This window comes from Ochotona princeps, chromosome 10, assembly GCF_030435755.1.
Source record: "Ochotona princeps isolate mOchPri1 chromosome 10, mOchPri1.hap1, whole genome shotgun sequence".
Classification (NCBI taxonomy): Eukaryota; Metazoa; Chordata; class Mammalia; order Lagomorpha; family Ochotonidae; genus Ochotona; species Ochotona princeps.
Genome location: NC_080841.1, coordinates 75872146 through 75884073, shown reverse-complemented (window position 1 = coordinate 75884073; position 11928 = coordinate 75872146).

The following is an 11928-nucleotide window of genomic DNA, read 5'->3' as shown; positions in this document are numbered from 1 at the left end:
TCTGTGGCTCCTTGCTACCAGATAAAATAAATAATTGTGAACAGCTCAATTTACATTTTTTCTTTAAAAAGGCATATTTTTTTCCCATGATTTCCAAAAATCTTTTGAAAATTCTGTCTAGATTTCAAACTATTTTGCACCAACATGAATTTATCTTTTTTGAAAAAGGTTTGTTTATTTGTTTGAAAGGCAGAGTGACAGAGAGAAAGAGAGGAAAAGACAGAGAGAGATATCTTCCATCTGCTGGTTCACTCTCCAGATGCACACCAAAGCCAGAACTAGGCAAGGCAACCCTGGCAGGGTCTCCTTCATGAGTGGCAGGTGCCCAGTACCTGGGATATCATGTGCTCCCTCCCAGGGTGCATTAGCAGAAAGCAGGACTGGACCTGGAGGAGTTAAGACTCAAGCCAACACCTAACATTGTTTACATATACCCCAAGCAGTGACTTAATCTGCTTAAACTTATCTTTCTTCAAAAAAAAAAAGACTTACTTGTTTGAAAGGAGGGGAGGGAAAGGAAATGAGAGGGAGAGAGCGGTAGAGTTTGATTCCCTCCCCAAATGGCTACAACAGTCAGTTCTGGGCCGAGCTAAAGTCCAGAGCCAGAGCTTCAGCTGGGTCTCCCAGGTGGGTGGCAGGATCCCACGGACTTGGGCCATCTTCCTCTGTCTTGCATGATGCATTAGCAGGAAGGTGGATTGGAAGTGCTCCAGTACAGGAGATGGGCTTCTCAAGCTGCAGTTGGATCCACAGCCCCCCATGTCTGGCCCTTAAACCCGTCTTTGAATCCATTTTCCGCTGAACCTGCCTGTCCTCAATGTAGCACATGCGCATGTGCACAGATCCCAGGTGCCTGCAGTTACTTCTCACCATGAAGGAGTATAGCTGCCAACACCTGTGTTTTTATCCACATGCCTGAAGCCCTTGAGGGTTAGGACAGAAGGTCTGGGGTGGAGGCCAGCCACCGGGGCATCTGGTAGTCTGCAGGTCTATGCCAACTGTGCCAAATTCCCTGCCCCTAGCCAAGAGACGGCTAGCTAGAGCAAACTAGCAGGGGTGAGCATTTCTGTGGCTGAGGTCTCAGAGAGAGGGGCACACCCTTGACCTTGGTCTGGCTCACCCTCTGAAGTTCCCGCATCCTGGCCTTGCCTGAGCCGGGCACCGGCAGACGTTTGCATGCAAGCTAGCCCCTCACATGTGGTTGTGCTTAACTCCTAGCCCTTTGAACCAACCCCAAGCTGTGCCAGTGGGCAAGATCAAAGTCCACAGAGGCAGCACGTCCCAGAAGCGGTGAACTCCTGGGATGCAACGGAGCTCGCTCACTCGTGGAGGCAGGGACCTGCAGGAGCAGGGAGCCTGAGTGGAGGCCTGGAACAGAGACACAAGGTTGTTTTCTCTGGAGCCTTATTTGGGGTTTGCTTTTTTTTTGTTTTGTTTTTAAAGACTGTTTACGGAAGCCCATAGTTTAAAACAAACACAGAACTCTAATGTTTTGATGTTTGTTTTTGTTTCTTGTAAACACACCAGGGTCTGCTCTGGGAGCCCAAGATAACGAGTATAATAGCAGGCATGGTAACAGACATCCCAGGATGCTGCAGGTGGCGTTCATCAGGCCCTGCCTCTGGGAAAACACATTCGCTCTAGAGAGTGGATTTCAGGCTTGACTCATACAGAGGGCCAAGACCTAGGCAGTGGGAGTCTGTGTTCAAACAACCTCACCACCAGGGCTTGGGGTTTGAATTTTGCTTGTTTTGGGAGCTTACATCTCAGGTTCTTCTCTGCCTTCAGCCACATCCGCGCCCACACCCACCTTCCTTCCGCTTCACCGCCTGGAGCCAGCCCTCCATCGAACACAGCACCTGCCGAGGTCTGCCCAGGCCAGTCCCCTGTTAAGTTTCCGAGAGCCACCACTACCACCACCAGGAAGTGGCCCCTGCTCCAAGATCCCTTCCTTCCTGGGGCCTGGGAGTTAGTGGACAACCTCCAAACAGCCAGTGTCTACCAAGAGCAGTGTCCCCTGCTCTGGGACCTCTGGTTCTGGTCTGGGATGTTCTCTCTCTCTCTCGTTCTTTATCTCTCCCTCCCCCTCTCGGCCTGAGCAGCAGAGCCACCAACTCCCATTTGCTCTGCCCCAGCAATATAGTGGTGATCCAGGAGGCTATTTTGGTCACTTCCTTTAGGCAGTTCCTTGAATTGTTCCCCGGGCATTGTGTGAGGCCCACAGCTCTGTTCCCTTTCCCCCTTGCAGGCCAGCTGGGAAAATCAGACTCGCCTGCTGTTTCCTTGCTAACTGATGCATCCTGAGCTTGTGTATGCCCCACAGGGCAGGGCCGGGGAGCCCGGGCAGCCAGAGGGGTCCCCTCAGTGTGGTGGAAAGCTGTCCTGGGGAGAAAGAGGAGACTGGGGTGAGTGGGGGTGCTCACTGGGGTTGCTAGGGTGAGTGAGAGGTGTCTTTCATCTGTTTCAACACCCCCAGCAGGCCGCTGTTCATCAGAATGGAAGCTTTGGAAGCTTTGTCCACATGGGAGCGTGGAAGTTGACCTGGTGCCTTTGAAAGATGGAAGTTTCTGTCGGCAAGGTGGCAGCAATGCCTTCAGCTCACAGGAATATTCTGGGCTGGGACTGTGTGCAGCTGCAGGCAGGGTCAGGGAGGACCTGGACGCTGCCTGTGACGGGCCACTCTCCCTGGCTGGAGCCTCCCTAAAAACAGCCCCATCCCCTTCTGAGTAGACTCTTAGAAATCCGACAGCTGGGTGTTTGGCACAGGATGCCCGTGTCCCACATCAGGAGGCCTGGGTTCAGGTTCTGCTTCCTCATGTTCTGATTCAGCTTTCTGCTAGCGTGCACCCGGGCGGGGCGGGGGGGGAGCGGTCAGCAGGTGTTGGCTCAAGTGCGTGACTCCCTAACACCCACCTGGGAGGCCCGGATGGAGTTTCAGGCTCCCTCTGGCTTCAGCCTGGCCCAGCCCCAGCTGTTACAGGCTTTTGAAGCATGAACCCAGGGATCTCCCTCTGCCTTTCCAATAAAACATTCCAGAAAAGTGATCAGACAGCTTAGCTTTACATTGAGTCTTTTTCCTTTTTTAAATATTTACTTATTTTTATTGGACCAGCTTCACAGAGAGGAGACAAAAGACCTTCTGTCCACTGGTTCGCTCCCCAAATGGCCACAACAACCAGAACTGAGCCAGTCTGAAGTCAGGAGCTTTCTTTGGGGCTCCCACGCAGGTGCAGGGTCCCAAGACTTTGGATTGTCCTCTACTACTTTCCCAGGCCACAGGCAGGAAGCTGGGTGGGCAGTGGAGCAGCTGGGACATGAACTGGTGCCCATATGGGATGTCAGCACGTGCAAGAAGAGGATTTGATCACTGAGCCATTGTGTTGGGCTCTACTCTGACTTTATTATTATTATTATCATTTTATGATACAGTTCCATAGGCCCTGGGATTTCCCTTGCCTCCTCCCCAAGTTTTCTTCCCTCCCCCCCTCTGAGTTCCCCCATTTTATTTCTATAGTATAGTTCTTCACACACAGTCATATGTCCATCATTGCGGCATGGACACTGATCGAGAGTCCAGCATTCTATTGTCATGATAAAATGAATAGTTTCATTGGGAGTCCATCTTTGATCTGGAAGTAGAGATACATTGTATCCTCACATCTGGATATGATAATCTCCATTACACAGTTACTGTACATCCCCTTAAATGAAAAGCTACAATATAAAATCAACAATAGGAAGAGAAATAGAAATTTACAACACCATGAAGTTAAAAAACATGCTACTGAATGCCTCATGTGTAGCTAAAAAAATGAAAAAGAAAACCAAGAACCTTCTTGAAGAAAATAATGCTACTCTATGATGTACAAGTCAGTGAAGAATTTAATGAGGATGAAATGTTTTGAAGAGATGAAACTAAATTGAAAAATCAAAATCCATGAATTATAGTTTTCGCTGATCTTTGTTGGTGAGATATGTCTCCTGTAGGCAACAAATAGGTGGATTTTGTTTTTTAAACCAGTCTACTAATCTATGAAGTTTGATTGCTGAGTTTAAGCCATTTGCATTCAAGGTTAATATGAATGGGTGGTAATTTAGTCCTGTCATTTTAGCATGAATTGTTCATTGATTTAGTTTTCTGTTGTCATTTTACTGGGATGTTCTTCCCATTTGCCTTTGGTTTTGGTGTGCGCTATTCCTCTTCTCTGTCAAGAGAACATTTTAAAGTATCATTTGTAGGGCAGGTTAGGAAGAGGTGATTTCTTTTAAATGTTCTTTACTATGGAAAAATTTATTTCATTTTTAAAGACAAAGGAGAACTTTGCTGGGTACGTTATCCTAGGCTGACAATTCTTTTTTTTTTTTTTTCTTTTAGAATCTGGAATATGTGGCTCCATTCTCTTCTAACCTGTAGAGTTTGCTGTGAGAGGTCTCCTGTGATTTAACTGGCATGCCTTTCTGTGTCAGTTGATTCTTTCCACGTGTACATTCAGGATCTTTTCCTTATGTTCAATTGAAGAGAGCTTGATTATCATGTGAGAAGATCACTTTTGGTCAACCTTGTTGGGAGTTTTGTGACCCTCCTGGAGGATGCTTCCTAATTCTTTCCCAAGATTAGGAAAGTTTTCCCTTATTATTTCACTGAATACATCTTTAATCCCAGCTTCTCTTTCTGCACTGTCTGGGACTCCCATAACTCTTACATTTGGCCTTTTAATAGCGTCTTTCAATTCTCCTGGGGACAGGAAACCTTTTTTTAATTCTGAAATTCTTGCTTCTGCTTCATTTATTCTATTTTGGAGACTCTCCACTGTACTTTTAATTTGCTCCACTGTATTCTTCGTTTCTGACATATCAGCTTTCATTTGATTCATTTCCAGTGTGACATATTCCTTAAATTTCTTGAACTCCTGTATCACATGCTTCTCGTTGTTGATAAGAAGCTTTATAACAAGCATTTTGAATTCTGTATCCCCCATTTTCTCGATGTCTTCCTCGGTAAACTCTGAGGTTGGCAAAGGTGTTTGGTCCTTTGCAGAGGAGTCTTCAGTAATATTCATTGTGCCTTTGTCTCTTCTTTTGCTCTTAGTCATTGTGCTTCTGGTTAGCAGAGTCTTCTCCTTGAGGCAGGTTTCTAAGCTGTGTCACCCACAGGTCTACAGTTCAATTTTACTTATTGCAGTTGGTACCCAGCTCTTTGTTTGCAGTCACTTGTGCCACTCCCTTCAGTGAGTTCTAGGTCTGAGTTCTTATGTTAGACTTTCACAATGGTCTCCACAGCCCCAGCTCCTGGCTCAAAACTCTTTCCTCCTGTGATACTGTGCTGAGGCTGCACTGTTGTCTGTACAACCTTTCTCCCACTTCTGGTTGGAGCAGGTCGCAGGATTCAGGAAACACCAGGTGTCCTATATAGCTAGATTGTTGTGGTGCTGATCTTGCAGGAACCTGTTGGCTCTTAGGTTGTGGGCCACACAGAGCTATTTTGACCGGTATGATGCCGCAGTCAGGGTTATTTTCCCTGTGGGAGCAGTGCAATGCACTGAGCCCAGTTAGTTCACTCCCAGCTCAGCACTGGGCAGCTCACTTTTGTGTCTGCAGTCTTACATCTTTTGCCAACCTGTACAAATTGGTGCCTGATGTGCCACTACTAGAGTTCTCAATCTGCTGGCTATCAGGTCTGAGGGCTACTCAGACTTATCTTGGGTGGAATCTGTAGGATGTCATATTGTTGCAGTTTACTGAGCCAGAAATGAGTTGTATTCCAGCTCAGTGCATGCGCAGTGCTGTTCATTACCCTTGCCTCCCTACACAAAATGGCACCTGAATAGCTTCTAGAGGGCAGACTGGGCTGTGAAATCCTCCCTGTTCCCGCATTGCCCATGTGGGACCTGCTGCTCTGTCTCTGCTCCCGGTCAAATCAAACAGACCAGTAGGACAGGCAGTTCTTTGTGTGGGTTCACCTCCTGAGCTCCCGGGCGATGTCCCTTCCCACCTTGTTGCTGGTGGAGTTCCGGCTGCCAGTGCTGTTCAGATCACTGTTCGCTGAATGCTATTGGGGTATCAATCACTGCAACACCACACTGCTGTGTCCACTCTTTTCCTGTGTCTGTTAGTCTCCAAGTGCCCCTCTGCTGTCGGTCTGTCCTCTGCTGTTTCCTGGAATGTGTCCTCGCTGCTTCACACTGGCTAATGTTTCTCCATCTTACCTTTACCCTATTCTGGTGTCCTTACCCTATTCTGCCATCTTGATTCTTCCCCCTGCTCTGAGTGTTAAGACCCAGACACTCAAGGTGGCTCTTCCAGCCGAGGCAGGAAGTAAGGTGAGAGGGTCCCCTCTGTGGATCCTGTAATGATGCTTTTTTCCTGCCCAGTTTCTGAAGAAAAGGGAGAGGAGAGACCCTTGGAAAGTAGGAGCGAGTATTGGTTTCACTCCATCCTGTGCCCCTCTTGTTATTTTTCTTCTTTAAAGATCTATTTGAAAGGCAGAGTTAAAATGAGAGAGAGAGAGATCTTCCATTCTCTGGTCTACTCCCCAAATGTATGCAACAGCCAAAGCTGGGTCACACCAAAGCCAGGAGACAGGAGCTCCATCTGGGTGTCCCACATGGTTGCAGGGATTCAAGCACTTGGGCCATTTTCTTCTGCTTGCCTGGATCATTCCCAGGGAACTGGATTTGAAATTGAGCAGCCAGGATTTGTGCTGGTTTGCATATGGGACATGGGGGCTCCAGGCAATAGTTTAACTTGCTAGGACACACAGCTGCCCCCTCCTTGCCACCTTTCAGTCAGTAACTTTCATTATTTCTGACACCCAGAATGATAACAGAAGGAGACGGTGCACCTTGCTTGTGGCTCATAGGCCACCATGTATGCAAACTCTCCACCATATCAGCTTAGTAGCATTGTCTCCATGTAATGGATGGGTAGACTGAGCCATAGAGGGAGATGATAACATGTCAGAGCCATACAGCCAGTGAGGAGCTGAGCCACCATGAGCGTCAGGTCTCTGTTTCCATGGGCTTTTGCTTTACCCACCACACACCCCTCCTTCTCAGACACCCAGTGTGCTCGCAGATTATGTCTCTGCTGTTGAGCTGGGCTCTGTATGCGATGTACAGCAGAGCCTATACCAGGGCCCCCCCAGAAGCACTGTGAGCCTGAATGTCTGCTGGGAGAAACAGCCTGGAGGGTTGGATGGGCTCTGGGGCTCTGTGTGGCACCTGTCTTGCCATTTCCCCATCTCAGCCTCTACTCTCTGGGCTCCTGCTCCCTCTCCAGGTACACCTGCAACCGTTCATGGCCTGCACCCTCTCCAACTGGACAGATGATACAGCCATGTGGCCAGCTGACTTTCTGTTACCCTTGGCCATGGGACTCTGGCCTTGTTTCTCAGTTTTGTGCAGTCCACAGGCAAGGCCCACTCTCCCTTTCTGTGTGGTTTGGTGCATCGTGCCAGGTATTTCTGAAGGGAGGTCCAGCCTTCTTTGGCTGGTGTAGAGACACAGGCCTCCACACTCATCACCTGCAATCCTGGAGTCTTCCCCAGCCCCCTCCGACTCTGGCTGCACTAAGCATCCATCTCCATGGCGGCAGCACAAATGCAGCAAGGCAGGTCGCCTCTTCTGGTTTCAACCATAGTAGCATGATCAGTACCATGGAGGGGCAATCCCCAAGGGGGATAGAATCTCGGGCCTGCCATGTGGCCCAGTGAAACGTGGCTAGCTCTGGGAAGATGCTTATCTATTTCCTTATTTGTCCAATGGGTTCATAATGGAACTAACCTAATCTGGTTATTCACAAGATGAAGTAAGGAAACATATGCAAAGTGCTTTGGAAGAATGCCGGGTCCTGGGCCAGCTGATCAGTGACTGGGTGTGAATTATTTCCCTTCTCCTCTGTGTGGTCCTTTGTGGTTCACCAAACACCAGGGGTTGGGTCACAGAAACAAACCACCTAACCCCGACCTGTTCTGCCTGCATTTGTACCTGCTGGGATTGCCAAGCCAGTGCTGTGCCTCCATTAGCCCCAGCTGCCCCGCAATGCCCCCCATGAACCAGCTTTGCCAGGCTGTGTCTGAGGATCTGACTCTGCAAAGGAGAGAAGGAACTTTTGGCAAAAGGGTAGTCCTGGGGCATTGAAAAAGATGATTTCCTAAATTTTCCCCATGTAGCTTTAGACCAAACCCAAACCCATTCAGAATGACCTAAGATTGCCCAAGGCGTGCAGTTTTCTCTTACAAAGAACACATTAGAAAGAGCACCTCTGCTTGCAACAGCCGAACAGACAACAGGATAATTAAATGACCAAAGCAAGGACCCAGAGTTGAGCAACGTGTGAGGTTATAACAAACCAAGTGGCTCTTTGATGTCCTGTTGGGGTCCTGTGTCACCCTACCTCTGGGTTTGATTGTGTCTCTTTTCTTTGCTGGATTGGCTTGGGACCTGCATGTGGCCAAGGGGGTTCCTGGAAGCCTGGTCCACCCACGAGGGATCTCACCAGGGCTCGGGGAAGGCAGGCTGCCTGGTTTTCCAGCACCTGTGGCAGGCTGGTGGTGGATGGGAAGCTCTTGCACAGAGAGGCTCAGGCAGTCCCGTGTTCCCAGGAAAGTGAAGACTGGTACCTCTTCTCGCAGCCTGGGAAGCTTTAGAGAGATGCTCACTGTAGTATCGAAACTGCTGACTGCTGTGTGCACCTGCCCTGAATGTATCTCGCAAACAGGCCCTGGAAAGCCATGTTCTCATAGGTAACAGTGTTGCTCCTCTAGACTGGCACCATTGTAACCCCTTGCCAGAGAGCCTAATGTGGTTCCTTCTGGGCTCCCTCTGGGCTCTTTCAGGGCCCCCTTTGGGCCCCTTCCAGGTTCTCAGAGGCAGTGAATAGCCTGCAGGTGCACGGGCCTGCTGCTGCATGCAACACAAGCCGCTGGAGCAGGACCAGAGTTCGAGACTCCATATCCTTCTTGCCCCCCACTGCATGGCTGTGACCCATTTGCTGTCTTTTATACAACAGGTAAAAATGATCACGGGTCCATGTAACTGAGGTTGAGAGAAAAGTTACACAGAGGCACATCGGGAACACTACTAACACTATATACCACTCTACCTGAGCAGTGGAAGATGACTGAAGACAGGCGTCACAGACGGGGTGGCATCTAGATAAGGGGATGCGTTCCAGCCTGCAGTTTGCCTGAGCAACACTGACGTGGCCTTTGCAATCTCCAGGATGGAGAAGGCCACTGTATTCCCAGGCTGGTCAGCGCCCCTCCTCTCATCTGGGTTAGAACCTTTGGGCTGGGTCACTGTGGCAGCACCACACCTCCTCTTTGACTGACCACTATTCTGCATGGTGCTCTGGGCCCCTGTGGGACTCACAGGTTGAGTTCTCTGTCTCCTCTCACTTCCTGCAATCACCTCCGTGAGGGGAATCTGAAGAACCAAGCTCCCTGGTGAGGCCAGTGGCTGCTGAGACTCCAGGTGTCACCCGTGGGGAGTGACAGCTGAAGGGGGAAGAAGGCAGTGGGCACGTAAGAGTGAAGCCAAGGCATCAGTGATGGAGGGAAGAAGATGAACACACATGCTTGCACACACTCACACAGGCACACACTCACACATGTACTTTCACACAGTACTTACACAAATGTACACATGCATATCCACTCTCCCGCACACACACATTCACACATATGGGCACACTCCTGTGCACATGAACACAGCATAAATGTCCCATGCACACATACCACATACGTAGACACATGCATACCACACCCAACCTTGCAAGAAGCCATACAGATGCAAATCTACAGAGCCTCATTCTGGGGAATGGGGGCATTCAGAGATCCTCCCGTTATACCTCCCTTCCAGTCCTGGCTGAGTGCCCAGCACATGGGCTGGGTCCTCTGTACTTGTTGCTTTCCTTGGCTGAACCACAGACCTATTGAGTACCATCACCCGTCACAGCAGCATGGAGAGGGAGTGGGGGCTGAAGGCAAGGGAAGTGAGTTCCTGGCCATGAGTCTGCTCTGAGGGTCCGGCATTTTCTGGAGCTCACTCAGCATGCCAGCCGGGCTCCTTTCCGGTGTGCTGTGTGGCTCGAGGCAGGTGGTTCACTTGGCCTTGGCCAGCACAGGTGCTGGCTGCTCCTCTGCCAGCTCAGCCCACCTCCCCAGCCCTGGAGCCCTGTAAGTGCCCATTGCTAATGGGGAGAAACCAGGCTGGTGTCAGATTCCGAAACCCTGGCCCGAGGACTGTTGGCTCAGCTGTGTCGGGGCCTAGCTTCTGAACTGTTGAGTGAGTCGAACATTCCATGAACGGGGGATGTGATCTGCTGCTGGAAGCTGTTACGTGTGCACTTGGGAGTGGGGGTAGGGGGTCATGATGATTTTTGCAGGAGCTGACCTCGATGGTTTTTGCATTTCTTTTTCCATCGTATATACCCAAGCCCTCACTTTATTGAAAGCAGATGGTGAAAGCATCCATCGACAGACAAGGAGAGACGCTGGGCTGTGTGCACTCTCTCTCTGTATGTGTGTAATCCATTTGCCTTCTGGGCTGTCCTGGGACCAGGGCTGGGGCACTGGTGTGTGGGATGGCAGCGGCAGCCAGGACTGGTGGACTGCTGGGGCTGGGTGTGGTGGAGGCCAAAAGCATGGCAGGGGAGCCAATGGAAGAGTTGACACCGGGGCTCTGCCAGCCTCTGGCTCCTGTGTTGAGTTCTTGGAAAAGTGATGTGCACATGACTGACGTCTCTCCCCAGAAAATTGGGAACTGCTGCGCCAGTGGCAGAGCCCCGTGCCAGGCCCGTGTCTGCCTCAGCACTGGGTAATAGAAAGCACACCCTGCCCCCATGTCTCCCCCAAGAGCATCAAGCTGAGCAGTGTCTCGTAAGAAGGAAGGAAGGAAGGAAGGAAGGAAGGAAGGAAGGAAGGAAGGAAGGAAGAAAGAAAGAAAGAAAGAAAGAAAGAAAGAAAGAAAGAAAGAAAGAAAGAAAGAAAGAAAGAAAGAAAGAAAGAAAGAAAGGTGACCAGGGGCTTCCCATGCAGCACAGCACACGTCCAAAACCCAGCAGGGGAATGAATTAGCCTGCCTATGGTTTCAAGACTTTTCTACATTGTCCCAGAATCCTGTGGGGCATTCTTAACCTCATTATTCCAGAGTGTGTCTGCTGCTTCTCCCCCATGCTAAAGATGCTCTCACATCCCTTGGGCCCCTGAAGCCACTCTCCCTGAGGATGTGCCGGACATGGGTGGCCAACAGCGGGCTCCGGCAGACAGTGGAAGGCCAAGCATGGCCTCGGTCTGACTCCTGTCCACTTGCAGAGAGCAGCAGGCCACGTGAGCAACATGGTGTGCTGCCCCTGCCTTGCTCTGCCTGCTTTGCCCAGCATGGGGATTTTGGTATAAGGACCTTTCTGTTTGGCTCCTGAGCTCATGCTGAAATTTTTTTTTAAGATTTATTTATTTTTATTGGAAAGGCGGATATACAGAGAGGACGAGAGACAGAGAGGAAGATCCTCTGTCCGATGGTTCACTCCCCAGCGGCCGGAGCTGAGCCAAGCCGAAGCCAGGAGCCAGGAGCTTCTTCCGGGCCTCCCATGCGGATGCAGGGTCCCAAAGCTTTGGGCCGTCCTTGACTGCTTTCCAAGGCCACAAGCAGGGAGTTGGATGGGAAGTGGGGCCATTGGGATTAGAACCGGTGCCCATATGGGATCCCGGGGCGTTCAAGGTGAGGACTTTAGCCACTATGCTATCATGCCGGGCCCTTTGTTTTTGTTTTTAATCGATCTGAAAGGCAGAGTTTTAGGGAGAGGTAGAGAGAGAAAAATCCTCCATCCGCTGGTTCATTCCCACGGCTGCAACAGCCAGAGTTGGTCCAGACTAAACCAGGAACCTAGAATTCCTTCAGGGTCTCCCACATGGGTGCAGGGACCCAA